The 18,146-nt window shown below is 33.6% G+C and overlaps 1 non-coding gene across 1 annotated transcript; it reads left to right on the top strand.

The window, feature by feature from the left end:
• The first annotated feature begins 17,277 nt into the window (after positions 1 to 17,277).
• Positions 17,278 to 17,384, top strand: LOC148764560 (small nucleolar RNA R71). Its single transcript, XR_016024306.1, has one exon. It is a non-coding gene; the product is annotated as a small nucleolar RNA R71 (small nucleolar RNA).
• Positions 17,385 to 18,146: the final 762 nt, after the last annotated feature.

The following is an 18,146-nucleotide window of genomic DNA, read 5'->3' as shown; positions in this document are numbered from 1 at the left end:
TATTGACTGATGATAAGTGATGTGCAATTTGAGATACATTTAGCTATGAATAAATTTGGAGATCTTTGCTTAAGCAAACTCGTACTAAATGTTATGGTAAAGATATATGAATGTTAGTGGCAAAATAAAGACATTAAATCAATGTTCTGATCGCGTACTTGTGATAGAAAGTTATTATTGCTAATTGTGGTATAAACTCAGAGGGAAACCAAACGATTGTGAATAATTGAGGTAGTATCTTTAAAGGTAGAAGAATTGTTGGGATAAAGTAAATTCAAATAGTTGCAACACCACAGTACTGACTATCAAACGCTGTCGCGTTAAGAACCCCTAATGGCTAGCAAGCATGAGCAAATTGAGAGTGGCATGAAGATGAAACTTGCGAGTTGAGGAATGGTCATTGGTTTTCATGCTAAGCTTTGTTGTTTGGAATCTTAAGTGCATTGGGGAGGTATTAAGATAAAGATGATGAGTGAAATTGTAAAGTTTCTTTATTGCCTTGTATATTGGCATGTAAGAGAAAGAAAAGTTAGAGAGTTTTTGAGATGGTTACATAAAACTAAATTAACATGGGGAGTGTTAAGATGAATAATATGATGACTGAAGTCAAATCTTAAGAAATAAGGAAAATAAGAGATTAAGTCTTGTTAAAGACTAATGAGGAAGCAAGCGAAAGGTTAGATGAATGTATGAAATACTGATAAGAGATTTCAATACCAAGTGAGGAAAAATGTAAATAAAGATTTCAATAATGATATAGCAAATGAGTTTATATAGAATATTGTTATGAGAATATGCTGATATTGTCTTAACTTTGTTGAAAGGAAAGGATTAGTAACAACACAAGTAAACTAGGTGACATGCTAGAAACTCTTGGAGATAAATTGAAATATGAGTAGTTGGGTAGACCTTTATGGAAATGATATACTTGGAGTATGAAAGAGCAAATAAGTGATTAGGTGTTTCAAGAATATTTAAATACCTTTGAGGAAGAATTATACATTATACGAGATGAGTATAAGATGTGTGATTGTAGAACTTGTTGAGGAGCCTAACGGCTAAGTCACAAGTTAAGTGATCGTATGCTGTGAGATATAAGTCTAAGATAGATATTCCCAATGAAATACTCAAGAAGAGTTTTGCTACGGATTTCGTGAAAGCAAATACTAAGTTATGTGATTATAAAAAGGAAGCTGTAAGCTGAAAGTGATATTTATATTAATATTGAAAAATACTTGAGGAGAATCTAGTTTCAAGTTTTACAATTTCAGGTACAATTTGTAAATTGGTTAAGGAAGAATGATGTTATATTTATATGAAAGAGTAGAACAATGGATGATAGAAGTTAACCTTGAAAATGAAGTTAGATAATGAAATTTTCCTAATACATTATGGAAATTGGAATTCGAAAATGCTTGAGGTATACATGATTCAAATGAGTTTGAGTCTTAAGTGACAAATCAATATCGTAATGCAAGAAAGATACAAGGTAATATAGAGGCATGGAAGATGATTAAGGATAAAAGGACGACTCTGAGAAATTATGATATTGCATCGTATTCAATGATCAAATCAAAGTAGATCTTGGAATCATAAATGGGATTATAAGGCATATACACATATGTGGGGTTGATATTGTGATCAACTAAAATGAAGAATGATTTTGTCACGACCCGGAACTCCCATCGAGCCCGTGACAATTGCAGTGATGTCTCGATCGACATTCATTACCCGAAATGTCAACCGAAACCCCGCAAGGCTTTAATATCAGCTTCTCATTTCCCCTATGGGTAACTGTTTCCAAATACCACATTCTAAAAGATTTTAAACTGTTTCCAACTTAAACAAATAAAATAATAATTTTCGTCTCACAAGGGTATTCTGGTCATTTATCCCAAAAATCTCAAAATCATCTAAAAATATAGTATGTAAGTGGAAAACACATATTTCATAATCAAAAATAATTTTGGATGTCTAAAACATTCGTTTAAAATGGAATTATGACTATTATAATAAAATAAAAATATTAAATAAAATATTCAATTTTCACATAAAACAATATTTTAAGAACACTACATAAATAATTTTTATAGCGTAAAAGCAAAATAAATTCTTGCATACCGTAATAAAGATAACCAAAGTATAGAATTTAATTTACAGTGACACGTGGGCCCACGAATGACCAAAAGTATCAAAAGAAATGAACCTACAGTTTTTGGATGTGGCAAGTTCAACTGTAATCCTTGCCGATATCAGTTATCTACAATCTATTCTGAGCTTGAAATGGGTAAAAAGGAGGGTGGTGAGATTATAAATTCCCAGTGAGTAAACAAACATCACTCAAAATATCTAAAGTTGAGTAAAATGAGACTATTAAAACATTTCATCAAACTGTAATTTATCATCTTTCAACTTATTTCAACCAAATGAAATCAATTTATTTAAAGCAAGTAATCAGTATGGCTTATGAATTTCTTAAAAAGCTTGGCTCATGCAAAAAATTATTATCGTACTCAATTATCTAGGATATCTTGGCCGAGGGCTATCCCAATTGAGTCCGCCAAGGCTATTAGAAAGTCATGTTTTTATTTTGAAAATGTAGCCGTTCCTTGGCGTTGGCCGAGTTCCCTTTCATGTGGTGGTTTAGCGTGAAGTGAACTTTAAAGTTATACCTAGGGAGTTACCCTACTCGCTTCTCCAACCGAGGTAAAAATATAACAAGATTCCGTGCCCCTCTAATAGGCTAGTCCACAGAACCTAGCCCACTGCAGCAGGTCAAACCCACCATACAATAAAATTTTGACAGCATGACAGGGCTAATATATTACTACCCAGCCTGCAAGGGTAAAATAAAGTAATTCATACAATTCATAAAAAACACAGTCCAACCAGTCATGCCAATACAATAACATAAGCCATTAATTCAATTTTAAATTTACAACATATCAGTGGTCTCCAATTACTCTATTTTCAAAATCGTTATTTCGTTTCAAAACAATTTATAAAATATTTTCATTTAAACTCATTTTGTTTACAAAACATAAAAATTTACCATTTGAACTCATTTTCATAAAATTCACCAAAACCGAATAAAAACATACTTTAGATAATTAAAATGATGGTAAGGTTACTCACCGTGTCTAGAGTGGGGATTTTCGAAATACTCAGACTATTGGTCCTCGGGTGCAATTCCCTTGCCTTTATCGGAGGACTCACCACCTTGACACAGTACAAAATCGAGAAATTCACCACATTGGTACTAAATTGAAATTAAACTAATTTAGACTACTAATGCTTGATATGGAATGCAAAAATGTCTAAATTTTTACCTAAACGCAGTGTTAGCCTATTTCGATCTTTTACCCGATAAATCGATATACGTGTCCGTTTAAACTCTAAATTAATTTTTTTCATTTTCTATACCTCAATTGCACCCAAATTGACTTAATGTTCCTCAGTGTGGTGCAAATTATCAGTTTCGATAGCAAATTACGAAAATACCCCTTTATGGGTAAAAATTTGTATTTTTACTCTGAAAATTCTCATTATTTTTCTAGGCTCATAATTCATCATTATTCATCATAATTCCTCAAATAAACATCAAGATCAGCAGCCAATATTCCCCTAGAAAATTTGGCATAATGGGTTTCAATGGGAGAAAATTATATCTCTAGCTTATTTTTGCTATATTTCAATATAACTTAACTAAAATCACTTAATTCAATTATAATCAACCAAAAATCAAGCTCAAAACTCATCCATGGAGGTTTGGCCAGCATGGGTGTCCATACCCACTTTCTAATTTTGCATGGAAATGAGAAAAAAATGCATGGGTAGTGAAAATCACAAGGAAAATCAATGAAATTTACCTTTTTAATGCTTGATTTCTTGATTTCTCTTGATTTTTCCCAAATTTTCAGGTAGGGTTCTTATTTGTTTTTTTTTCCTCCTTTTCTCCCCTGGTTTAGACGGCTGAAGAAGATGAGAATTCTGGAATTTTGACCTTTTTAATGGCTAAAATAATATAATATTATTTTATTCATTTTTTAATGTTTTATTAATTCCTTAAATTCTAGCCATCCAATTGTTTCCAAATTTTCACCATACACTTGTCCCACATATCCATAACTTAGATAAAATTCTCAGACTTATCCAAAGTCTTGGTGGGGTAATTTTTGAAATTTACACTTTTGCCCCCATAAAAGTCAAAAAGTACATTTTTTGCCTCAAAAACTGAAAAATTGCCCATAGACATATTTTTCATCCCTTATACTCATACCATTCTCCAATTTGTCAAATTTGATCTAAATTCTCTCAAAATTTCAAATTTTGTCCGCGAGTGGCAAAATTACGATTTCACCCCTACACTCTAAAAATCACCGAAATTAAACTTTTTCACTGCCAAACCCTCAAATTATGCTCCAATACTCAAATCATACTCCAATAAGTCAAATGGGGCCAAAAAAATTCTTTTCTAAAAATTCCCATTGTGTCCTTGGGTGGCAAATGACCATTTTGCCCCTAAACAATTAAAATTTCGGTTTGACTCCAAATTGATCCTCGAACTCCAAATCATCATATTAAACCATTCTGGGACTTTAATATTCTTAATTTCATTTTAAATTCTCTATTTGATCTAGTTCGAAGCTTAAATTAACTTAATTGTACCATTTGGTACATTATCGTCTTTTAACGATTTTTCTTTCTGGGCTTTCCATGTATGTAAGCATATTATCAATCAAATGAATGACATGACAAGCATTTTATAAGGTCGGGCTTGACAGATTTTTAGTGAACTAAGATTCAAACTTAATATATGATGAGTGATGTAGGTAGTACCATGATAAGAAATTTTATTAGAAATTGAACTATGTGAACATAAAAGACTCTGAGAAATAGTCAAGGAGATAATATCAAGGAAATGTGATCTATAGCATGGTTAAGCCGTACGAGATGGATTAATATGATTAAGAAGATTGATATTTCACACCTGTGAGATAAACATGAAGTACATGGAAATAATGGAAGAAAATACCCCACATTTTCTTTGAGTTTGATAAGTGAAATTTTGAGGATAAAATTTTATTTTAAGGGGGGTGGTGTTGTCAAACCCTGTTCTATAAAATAATTACGACGTCATTTACATGCTCAATAGAATGTTTGCATGTTTAGGAAGTTCGAGGAATCGTTAAAAAACGATATTGCCCTTAATGGTACCATTAAGTCGATTAAGCCTCGAACTAGTTCAAATAGGAATTTTGAGGTGAAATTAAGAGTTTCACAGTTCAGAGATGACTCAAAATGGTAATTCGGAGTTCGAGGATAAATTTGGAGTCAAACCGAAATTTTTACTATCTAGGGGCAAAATGGTCATTTGCCACTTGGGGACAAAATGAGAATTTTGAGAAATGATTTTTTTGGCCCCATTTAACTTATTGGAGTATGATTTGGGTATTGGAGTATAATTTGAGGGTTTGGCACTGAAAAAGTTTAATTTTGGTGATTTCTAGAGTGTAGGGGCAAAATCGTAATTTTTCCACCCACAGACAAAATTTGAGATTTTTAGAGAATTTAGATCAAATTTGACAAATTGGAGAATGGTATGAGTATAAGGGATGAAAACTATGTCTATGGGCAATTTTCAGTTTTTGGGGTAAAAATGTAATTTTTGACTTTTACGGGGGTAAAAGTGTAAATTTCAAAAATTACTCCATCAAGACTTTGGATAAGTCTGAAAATTTTATCTAAGCTATGGATTTGTGGGACAAGTGTATGGTGAAAATTTGGAAATAAATGGATGGCTAGAATTTAAGGAATTAATAAAACAAAAAAAATAAATAAAATAATATTATATTATTTTAGCCTTTAAAAATGTCAAAATTCCAGAATTCTCATCTTCTTCAGCTGTCTAAACCAGGAGAGAAAAAGGGGGAAAAGAAATAAGAACCCTAGCTGAAAAATGTTGGGGAAAATCAAGAGAAATCAAGAAATCAAACATTAAAAAGGTAAATTTCATTGATTTTCCTTGTGATTTTCACTACCCATGCATTTTTTTCTCATTTCCATGCAAAATTAGAAAGTGGGTATGGACACCCATGCTGGCCAAACCTCCATGGATGAGTTTCGAACTTGAGTTTTGGTTGATTTTAATTGAATTAAGTGATTTTAGTTAGGTTATATTGAAATATAGCAAAAATAAGCTAGAGAAATAATTTTCTCCCATTGAAACCCATTATGCCAAATTTTCTAGGGGAATATTGGCTGCTGATCTTGATGTTTATTTGAGGAATTATGATGAATAATGATGAATTATGAGCCTAGAAAAATAATGGAAATTTTTAGAGCAAAAATACGAATTTTTACCCATTATGGGTATTTTCGTAATTTGCTATCGAGACTGATAATTTGCACCACACTGAGGAACGTTAAGTCAATTTGGGTGCAATTGAGGTATAGAAATTGAAAAAAAATTAATTTGGAGTTTAAACGGACACGTATATCGATTTATCGGGTAAAAGACCGAAATAGGCTAACATCTCGTTTAGGCAAAATTTAGACATTTTGCACTTCATATCATCCATTAGTAGTATAAATTAATTTATTTTGGTTTAGTACCAAAGTAGTAAACCTCTTAATTGTACAATTTGTCAAGGTGGCGAATCCTCTGGCAAGGGTAAAAAAATCGCACTCGATGAGTAATAGTTGGAGTACCCAAACTTAGTTTTCAGAAACTGTGAGTAAACTTATTATCGTCTTAATTATCTAGAGTAGTTTTATACAATTGTGTGATTTTATGGGAAATGGGTTTAAATGGTAAATTGCTATGTTTTAAGAGAAATTGTGATTTTATAAAATGATTTTATAAATTTTCTGAAAAATCGAATACTGGTTTTGAAAATAGAATAATTGGAGACTGCCTGCTTGTGTTGTAAATTTATGATTTTAAATTGAATGGCTTATGACAATAAATGAGCATGAATGGCTAAACTGATTTTGGTGTTAGAATTATTTGTACTGTGTATTTAGCCCTGAGAGGCTAGATTGCGATAAATTGCCATGTCATGCAGAAAAAGATTTTATAAATCAAGTGGTAGATAAAAGATTAGCTACTGCAGTGGTGGGGGGTTCCGTGGGCCAACCTATTAGAGGGGCACGGTAAATTCCTTTATATTCTCACCTCGATCGTAGAGGCGCGTAGGGTATCTCTTGAGGTGGGCTTTTTGAGTGCACTTCACGTGGACCACCGCGTGAGAGTGAGACTCAGCCAACGCCAAGGAACGGCTATGTTTCAAAATAAAAATATGATTTATGCGAAATATGAATTTTTAACAGCCTTGGCGGGCTCGGTTGGATACCCCAGGTCCAGGTGTCATTGAGTACAGGATTTGGCATGAGCCAAGTTTTGAGTAATTCACGAGCCATATTGATTATTTGGTTGAAATGAATATTTGTGATGTGAAAAATTTGCTGAAGTTAATTATTTTTTAATTGTCTCAATTTACTCGCCTTTAGATAGTTTAGATGGTGTTTGTTTACTCACTGAGATTTTATAATCTCACCACCCTCAATTCCCCACATTTCAAGTTCGGGATAGCCAGTAGATAGCAAATTGCATCAAGGACTTTAGTTAGCCTTGCATTGTCAAAATTATAGGTTCACAGACTCGTATCTTATTGGTTAGTTAGAGGCCCACGTGTCATTGTAAAAGTAGTTTTATACTTTAGTTATTTGATTTAAAATATGTATGAACATATTAAGCTTTTACATGATGTTTTTGACGAGTTTCGGTATTATCGAAGAAAAATGACTAAAATGCCCCTGTGAGCCAGAAAATAATATTTTATTTTTTTGATTTGGAAACTACTTATAATTTTTTTGAAATGCAAGATTTAATAACTGTCGCTCACCGAGGAGATGCAAAAGCTGATGCTAAGCCTTGCGAGGTTTCAATCGGTATTCGGGGTAATGAGTGCCTATCGAGACCTCACGGCGGTTGTCACGGGCCCGATGGTAGTTTCGAGTCGTGACATGAAATCTCTAGGGATCCAGTTGAATAATGATGAGGATGGAACCCTAGTTTCGTTGTGAGACCTTCATTATTGAATCAGATTAGAGAATTGCAGAAATCCGATTATTGGTTGAAGCAGGAAGTTCAAAAGCTGCAAGATGGAAAAACTAGTGAGTTTAGACTCCGTGATGATGGTACTTTGATGCTTAGAGACCGAATTTGTGTCCCTAAGGATGATCAGTTGAGACTAGTTATTTTGGAGGAAGCTCATTCTTCCGCCTATGCTTTACATCCCAGAAGCACCAAGATGTATCAGACTATTCAAGAAAGTTATTGGTGGTCAGGTATGAAACGAGACATAGCAGAGTTTGTAGCGAAATGTCTCACATGCCAACAGATCAAGGCGAAGCATCAAAAACTGTCAAGTACTCTTCAGCCTTTACCGATTTCTGAATGGAAGTGGGAACATGTGACTATGGACTTTGTATTGGGTTTGCCGCGGACATAGAGTGGGAAAGATGCTATTTGGGTGATTGTTGATAGATTGACTAAGTTCGCCCATTTCTTGGCTATCCATAGCACGTCTTCTATTAAGAAACTGGCGAAACTTTATATAGATGAGATTGTGAGATTACACGGAGTTCCAATTTCTATTGTGTCATATCGAGACCCTCGATTTACTTCTGGATTTTGGTCGAAATTTCAGGAAGCTCTCGAAACTAAATTGAGATTTAGTACTGCCTTTCATCCGCAGACAGATGGTCAATCTGAGAGAACTATTCAAACTTTAGAAGATATGCTACGAGCTTGTGTCATTGACTTTATTGGGAGTTGGGACAAACATTTATCATTGGTAGAGTTCGCGTATAATAACAGTTTTCAGTCTAGTATTGGGATGGCACCATACGAGGCTTTGTATGGAAAGAAGTGCCGCACTCCACTCTATTGGGATGAAGTGGGAGAGAGGAAATTGTTTAATGTGGAATTGATTGATCTGACAAATGACAAGGTTAAGATTATTCAAGAGTGATTAAAGACAGCTCAAGATAGGCAAAAGAGTTATTCTGATAAACGAAGAAAAGATTTGAAGTTTGAAGTCGACAATAAAGTTTTTCTTAAGGTTTCTCCTTAGAAAGGTAATAATTTGAAAATTTCAAGTATTAAATCTTATTAGATTACACTATTGTGATAATTTGTGGTATTTATTGGATAATGAAAGGTGTGATTCGAATCGCGAAGCGGGGAAAGCTTAATTCGAGATATATTGGACCCTTCCGTATCATTGAAAGGATTGGGCCAGTGGCTTACAGACTTGAATTACCTCCGGAGTTAGATCGGATTCATAATGTCTTCCACGTCTCGATGTTGAAAAAGTATGTTCCCGATCCTTCCTATATTCTAGAGACATCTCCAATTGAGTTGCATGAAGATTTGAAGCTCGAGGTGCAGTCGGTACGTATTCTAGATCGAAAGGATCAAGTGCTGAGGAACAAGAGCATTCCAATGGTGAAAGTATTATAGAAGAATGCTCGAATGGAGGAAATGACGTGGGAAGTCGAGCACCAGATGAGAAGCCAATACCCACATGTTTTCGTCGAGTCCGGTAAGTGAAATTTTGAGGTCAAAATTTTATTTTAAGGGGGGTAGTGCTGTAAAACCTGACCTTATAAAATACTTGTCATGACATGCATGTGATGGATAGCATATTTGCATGCTAGGAAAGCCTCGAAAATCATTAAAAGCCGGTAGTGTACTTAATAGTATAACTAAGTTGAACTAAGCTTCAAACTAGATCACATAGAGAATTTAAGGTGAAATTGAGAATTTTAAAGTCCCAAAATGACTTAAAATGGTGATTCGGAGTTCGAAGATCGAATTGAAGTCAAATTGAAAATTTCACTATCTAAGGGTAAAATGGTAATTTTGCCACTCGAGGACAAAATGAAAATTTTTTGAAAGATTTTGATCATATTTGACTTATTGGAGTATAATTTGAGGTTGACAAGTGAAAAATTGTAATCTCGATATTTTTCGGAACATAGGGGTAAAATGGTAATTTTGCCACCCTAGGGGCAAAATCGTAATTTTCCACCACCAGGACACTTGTCCAGCACATGGTCTTCCCTTATCCTCATTTTGACCTTTGACTAATCATGTGGTGGAGAATGGAAGCATAATTATTAAAGTATAAAAAAAAGAAAAATGGACTAATAAGCATGTGACATGTGTCAAGTAAGGATATTTTATTATTTTCCATAAAAATCAGCCCATATTTATCCCATTTTCTCTTCATGTGGCCGGCCATAGTAAGAACATAGAGAGGAAAGGAAAAACACAAAACCTAGGTGGGAAAATTGAAGAAAAAGTGTGGGATTTCAAGGAATCAAGCAATCAAAGGTAAAATTTCTTGATTTTGACTTGTGATCTACCTTTCCCATGCATTTCTCCTTTTTTTTCATGATTAAATTTCATGTTTTCATGGTGAATTCATAGCTGACCAAATGGGTATGGAGAGAGAATGAAGTTGGATTGATTTGATTCTAAGTTATGTTAGTGTTTTTAGTTAGTTAGCATATTTAGAAATAAAACAATAAGAAAAAAAATTCATTTTCTCCCATTACCCATAAGAGGCCGAATTTTCTAGGGAGAATATTGAGGCTGAAATTGATGATATTTCATGATATTTTGGTGATATTTGATGTTTGGTGAGGCTAGAGATTAAATGGGAAATTTTGGTGTGAAAATCTGAATTTTTGCTCAATGTATAAACATGTGTGATTATTGACCCAGGACTGATAAATTGAATCTCATTCATAGTCACTGAGGTAATTTAGGTATAATTGGAGTGAAGAAAGTGAAAAGAATTGATTTGGAGTTAAATTGGAGATTTTAGCCGATTAGACTGAGTATAGTGTGACTTAGGTCAATATTACATTTAAGCGATTAATTGGACATTTTGCATTCCATATCATACATTAGTAGTCTAAATTAGTTTAATTTCAATTTAGTACCAATGTGGTGAATTTCTTGATTTTGTACTGCGTCAAGGTGGTGAGTCCTCCGATAAAGGCAAGGGAATTGTACTCGAGGATCAGTAGTCTGAGTATTTAAAAAATTCTCACTCTAGACATTGTGAGTAACCTTGCCATCATTTTAATTATCTACAGTATGTTTTTATTCAGTTTTGGTGAATTTTATGAAAATGAGTTCAAATGGTAAATTTTTATGTTTTGTAAACAAAATGTGTTTAAATGAAAAGACTTTATAAATTGTCTTGAAACGAAATAACGATTTTGAAAATAGAGTAATTGGAGACCACTGGTATGTTGTAAATTTATGACTGAAAATTGATGGCTTATGTTATATTGTTATTGTGTTGGCATGATTGGTTAGGCTGTGTTTTATGAATTGTATGAATTGTTTTATTTTACCCTTGTAGGCTGGGTAGTATTATATTAGCCTTGTCATGCTGTTAAAATTTTTTTATATGGTGGGTTTAACTTGCTGCAATGAGCGGATTTTATGGACCAGCCTATTAGAGGGGCACTGAATCCGGATATAAATATGTATATCGGTCGGAGAGGCGCGTAAGATATCTCTTGAGGTATGGTTAGAGTCCACGTCACGTCAAACCACCTCGTGACGATGAACTCCGCTAACGCCAAGGAACAATTGTGTTTTTTTAACTAAAAATATGTTTTCGTGTATACGAAATTTTTACAGCCTTGGCAGACTCGGTAAGATGCCTCGACCAAGGTATCCCCGAGAATAATTTTGGCAGGAGCCAAGTTTTTTTAAAATACTCATAAGCCATGTTGACTATTTAAATGAAATGAATACTTATGTTATGAAAAACTTATTTGGATGAAATGTTTTAATAGTCTCCTTTTAGTCGGACTTTAGATCTTTTAAATGATGTTTGTTTACTCACTGAGATTTTATAATCTCACCACCCTCCTTTCCCTCCATTTCAGGCTCAGATTAGATTGTAGATAGCTGATCTCATTGAGGACTACCGTTGGGTTTGCATTCTTCAAACTGTAGGTTTATAGTCCTCTTTACTTTTGTTTATTCGGGGGCCCACTTATTATTGTAAATTAAATTAAATACTTTGGCTTACTGTATTGCAGTATGTATGAATTTATTTAACTTTTACGCTAAAAAAATTATGTACGTATAACTCTAAAAATATTGTTTTATAAGAAAATAGAATATTTTACTTAACATTTCTTTTACTTTCTTATTATATCCAAATAATCGAAATTTTGTTTCAAATGAAGATTTTAGACTTTAAAACTCACTTTTGATTATGAATTATATGTTTTGTACTCGTATGTTACATTTTAGCCGGTTTCGAAATTGTTGGGGAAAATTGACTAAAATACCCTTGTGAGATGAAAATTATTATTTTATTTGTTTTGAGTTGGAAACAACTTAAAATCTTCTAGAACATGATTTTCGATAACGGTTACTGACGGGGGAAATGAGATACTGATATTAAGCCTTGTGGGGTCCTGGTTGGCATTTCGAAAAATGAGTGTTTATCGAGGTACCAAGGCAGTTGTCACGGGCTCAAGAGGAATACTGGGTCGTGACAATCTCGTTGTTGCCAAGTGAGTGAACTTGCATTAAAATGTTTTGAAATAAATGATTTTATGCTTGATTTAGCCACTTGAAATATTTTGTTGGTTTTTCCTTAAAAGTTGCATGGGAACAAGCCCTTGATGAAATGTTTTGATATTATGAGATATGAACATGATGAATTCATGAGTTTCTACATTATGTTGATGTGTATATTATACATTAAATGATATTTTTGTGTGATAATTATGACCCAGCCATGTGCGGTGTAGGAGTACACATAAGCTGTGCTCACCCAGCTATGTGCGGTGTATGAGTGCACATGAGCTGTGCTGACCCCGCTATGTGCGGTGTGGTAGTGCACATAAGCTGAAACAGAGTTAGGGGCGAGGCCGGTGGTTATATATATGTTTATATATGATATATATATATATATATATATATATATAGAGGTTTTGGAAATTATATTGTGGTTGAATTGATTTTTGAATGTTAAAACTTGAGAAACAGTTTCCACTTGATTTTCACCGCAACAAAGACAGATTTTCGTTGTGATAAGAAATTGAGTTAAATTGCATTGTCTTCAACATAAATGCATCATGATTTCTAAAACCTCCCGTATTGATGCTTGCTCCCTTCCTATGTTCACTCACTAAGTTTATACTCAAGTTTTTAAAATTCATGTTTTAGGTTTCCTAAGTTAAAGGTGTTTGGATCCTAGGACGAGGTGCTCCTCCCTGTACATTGCTCGGTAGGTTTAATGTGACACTAAGTGTTATAAATCGTGCCCAGAGTCACTCCGCTGACGGTCAAGATCTAATTATGTGTATGTGAATATTTAATGTGAACATTAAGAATCATTGTTAATCTATTAATGAATATATTGGTGGATGATGCCATTATGAATGTATGATTGGGTTTTATGAATCATTTTCAAAGAAACGGTAATTGAACATTTTGAGCTTTGGATTATAAAGGAATATGAATTAATGTATAAGATCAATTAAGTAGGCTTGCTTGGGCTTAGTGGGCTGAGCCCATTGGGCCCTTGCACCGGTCATGGCCTGGAAATTGGGCTGTGACATTTAGCAGCGACTCTTATTCCTTCAAAGTGTCCTCCGTAATTTGAAGAATGGCAATGGTGAAGCACGCATTGAATTTCTTCCTCTAGGACACATTTTCTAAAACTCTGGTCTTTACACTACTTAAACAAGAAAGGCTCATCCTAAAAATAAAATTTAACATCATGCAAAAATTTCTTTTTTTGATGAAAATTTAAATCTGGTGGAAGAATATTGTTTACCAAATAATTCATGGAATTAACATACCAAGGAAGTGATTTTTTACCAACTTGAAGGATTTGTTCATCAAGAAAAGTCTCCTTGATTTAGGTTGAATCTTCACTTTTAGCTTCATTATCTAATCTTGAGAGCTGGTCTGCCACTTGATTTTTTGTTCCCTTTTTGTCATGAATCTCAAGATCAAATTCTTGTAGCAAAAGAATCCACCTTATTAATTTTTGCTTAGCATCCTTCTTGGCAATCAAATATTTAATAGCGGAATGGTTAGTGTACACTATCACTTTTGTCCCAACTAAGTAAGGGCGAAATTTATCAAAAGCAAACACCATAGCCAAAAGCTCCTTTTCTATTGTGGTATAATTTTTCTAAGCCTTATTCAAAGTCTTGCTAACGTAATAAATGGAATGAAAGATTTTATCCTTTCTTTGTCCCAAGACAACGCCTACCGCATAATCACTTGCATCACACATTAGTTCAAATAGGAGAGTCCAATAGAGACTAATTATGATAGGTGCAGAAATTAATCTTTTCTTCAATTCATCAAAAGCAACAAGACAGTTATTATCAAATTAAATAGTACATCTTTTTCCAATAAATTACAAAGTGGCTTAGAAATTTTGAAAAGTTTTTAATAAATCCTCCATAAAAACCAACATAACCAATAAAACTTTTAACACCTTTGACATTTATTGGAGGAGGTAGTTTCTCAATTGTTTCAATCTTTGCTTTATCTACCTTAATGTCATTATTAAAGATCTTGCAATACCTTTTTGCACCATGAAGTAACATTTCTCCCAATTAAACACCAAATTTGTTTCTTCACATCTCTTGTACACCCTAGCAAGATTTAGAAGACAATCATCGAAATTATTTCCAAAGTCACAAAAGTCATCCATAAATACCTCTAAACATTGCTCCATCATGTCTGTGAATATTGCCATCATGCATCTCTAAAAGGTGGTAGGTGCATTACATAATCCTAACGGCATTCTTCTAAAAGCAAAAGTACCATAAGGACATGTAAATGTAGTCTTTTCTTGATCTTCAAGGGCAATAGCAATGTGGTTATAACCAGAGTAACCATCTCAAAAAGAATAATATTCCTTACCAACCAGTCGATCCAACATTTGATCGATGAATGGGAGAGGGAAATGATTTTTCCTTGTAGCTTTGTTGAGCTTGTGGTAGTCCATGCAAACTCTCCATCCAGTCACAGTTTTTGTTGGAATGAGCTCATTATTGTCATTTGCGGCAACAGTCATCCTCCCTTTCTTATGAACACTTTGGATTAGACTTATCCATGAGCTATCGAAATATGATAAATTATTCAAGCATCTAGCCACTTGATGATTTCTTTCTTGACTGCTTCTTTCATGATGGGATTCAATCTTATTTGTTGTTCAATTGTGGCTTTGTGATTTTCCTCAAGGAGAATTTTGTGCATGCAAAGAGAAGGGCTTATTCCCTTAATATCAGCTATGGTCTACCCTATTGCTTTCTTGAATTCTCTAAGTGTCCTTAATAACTTGCCTTCTTGCATGTTAGTAAGAAAAGCAGAAACAATAACTAGAAGAATAGAAGATTTTTCAAGAAAAGCATACCTCAAGTGTGCGAGCAAAGGTTTGAGTTCCAAGGTAAGTGGTTCTTCAACAGAGGCTTTTGAAGCAGGCATCAAAGAAGCTAAAATATCTAAAGACTCAAATTGATGATTAGTTCTAAGTCTGGAGTGAGCATTTAAAAAATTTGAGTATTCAATGAATTCATCATCATCCCTATTAAAATTAGCAACTAAACATTTTTCGAGAGGATCATTGAGATATTCTTCTAAAAAGACATCTTTTGTAAGATCATTTACCACACTCATAGAAAAGTAGTCTTCGGATGTCACCGGCAATTTTAAAACTTTGAGAATATTAAATGTTATCTATTGGTCTTGAACTTGCAAAGTAAGCTCACCTTTTTCAACATAAATAAAACCTTTAGCAGTTGCTAAGAATGGCCTCCTAAGGATAATTGGAATCTGCCTATCTTCTTCCATGTTAAGAATTATAAAATCAATTGGAAAAATAAATTTATCTACCTTGACAAGAACATCTTCAATAATTCCCCTTGGGTAGACATAAAAGCAATTAACCAGTTGCAAAGTAACAAAAGTGGGTTTACATTCCCCTATACCAAGTTTCTCAAAAATTGACCAAAGCATTAAATTTATACTTACACCTAAATTACTCAAAGCTTTTGCAAAAAATAAATTACCAATAGTGCAAGGGATTGTGAAACTACCTAGATCTTTGAGTTTTGGTGGCAGTTGATTTTAGAGAATTGCACTAGTTTTCTCTTTTTGGAGAGGATGTCCTTCAAGAAATTGACATAGCTTGGCATTTGTTCCAAGGCTTTAGAAAAAGGAATATTTATGTGTAATTTCTTGAAGAAATTGATGAACTTTTGAAATTGCTTTTCAAGTTTTTGCTTCTGGAGCCTTTGGGGAAAAGGTGGTGGAGGATGAATGACTTGAGAAGTTCCTTGATTTTCAGCTTTTTCATCATTTTTGTTTTAACTTGAATTGCTTTGTCACATATTCCTTCCTCTTCATCAACATGTTCTTTCACAAATTCAATTGCTTTTTCATTCACCCCTTCAATTTCTTTTGCACTCTAGAGATTAATTGATTTGCATTGTTCTTTACTTTAGGAATTGATTTGTGTGTCACTTGGTAAAGTACCATAGGTTCTACTGTTGATGGAATTTGTAAGCTTTCCCATTTGGGTGTCAAGATTTCTCAATGAAGCTCCATAGCTTTGAATTATAGCATCATTCTTTGATATATATATTACAAGACAAGTTCTTCCACTTGGGTCTTTTTTTCAAAAATTGGTGGTCTAGCTTGTTGTCAAAAACCAAGAGGCATGTTGGGTTATGGATTTGAAGGCCTTACGTTGTTGTTTCATGAAAAGTTGGGGTGGTTTCTCCAACCAGGATTATATGTATTGGAGTATGGATTATTTTGCTGCCTATTAAAGTTCCCCACAAATTAGACTGATTTAGAATTATACGGACATTGATCACTTGAATGGCCATCTCCACACATCTCACAACCTACAAAAGAATTTTGAAAGCATGAACTCTTAGTGTGTCAAACTTCTTAGATAATGTAACCACTTGTGCAGTTAAGGCACTAAGTGCATTAACCTCATATGCTCCAATAACTTTTCTTGGACTAGACCTTTCTGAAGGCCATTGGTAATTATTTGAAGTCATTTCTTCCAATAGATTATAAGCTTATGCAACATTCTTACCCATTAATGTCCCACCACAACAACATCAATTGTAGTTTTTATAAAAGCAATCAGCCCATTGTAGAATGTCTAAAATTGAAACCAATCAGGTATCTCATGATGTGGACATCGTCTCTGTAGTTATTTAAATCTCTCCTAAGCATGATATAAGGATTCATTTTCAAATTGTGTGAATGAGGTTATATCATTCCTCATCTTTGCAGTCTTGGCAGGTGGAAGGAATTTTACTAGAAACTTTTGAGCCAAATCCTCCCATGTATTAATAGACCCATTAGGTAGTGAATTAAGCCAACTCTTTGCCTTATACCTAAAAGAAAATAGAAACAGTCTCAATTTGAAGGTATCACAAATTTTCAGGAAATTCACTAAATGAGAATTAGGATCATCATTGGGTAACCCACCAAACTGAGCTGAAGACTGAATCATCTGAATGTAAGCTGGTTTAATTTCAAAATTATTTTCATTGATGGAAGGTCTTTTAATGCTTTAGTGCCAACTTGCAAAAGAGGAAAAGCATAATCTCGTAATGCTTTATTTTCTTCGGGAACCAGATTAATGGCATCATGGCCATTGTCGTTGTTATCCTCAACCATTGTCTGATATAAAGTTACAACTTGCAAATTCTCCTTTCGACGTCTTTTGAAAGTTCTTTCTATCTCAGGGTCAAAAGGAACAAGATTCAAGTTATTTCTTCTTTACATAAAATGACCAAGAATATCTGCAAGTAAATAAAAACTAATATTAAAAGAAGAAAAATAAAATTTAAAGTAAGACTAAATTGCTTGGTATGAGTTTTAATAAAAATTTTAAAAATAATTCCTTGCCAACTGCGCCAAAAACTTGTTAGTTAAAATTCTACTACACAAGTATATATATCAAATAGATAGTATATAAGCAAGCAAAGTATCGATCTCATAGAGAATTGATCTAAAATTTTACTAAGTACTAAAATTAGAACAA

This window comes from Theobroma cacao, chromosome 1, assembly GCF_053813885.1.
Source record: "Theobroma cacao isolate CCN51 chromosome 1, ASM5381388v1, whole genome shotgun sequence".
Lineage (NCBI taxonomy): Eukaryota > Viridiplantae > Streptophyta > Magnoliopsida > Malvales > Malvaceae > Theobroma > Theobroma cacao.
This window is presented reverse-complemented; position numbering and strand designations above follow the sequence as displayed.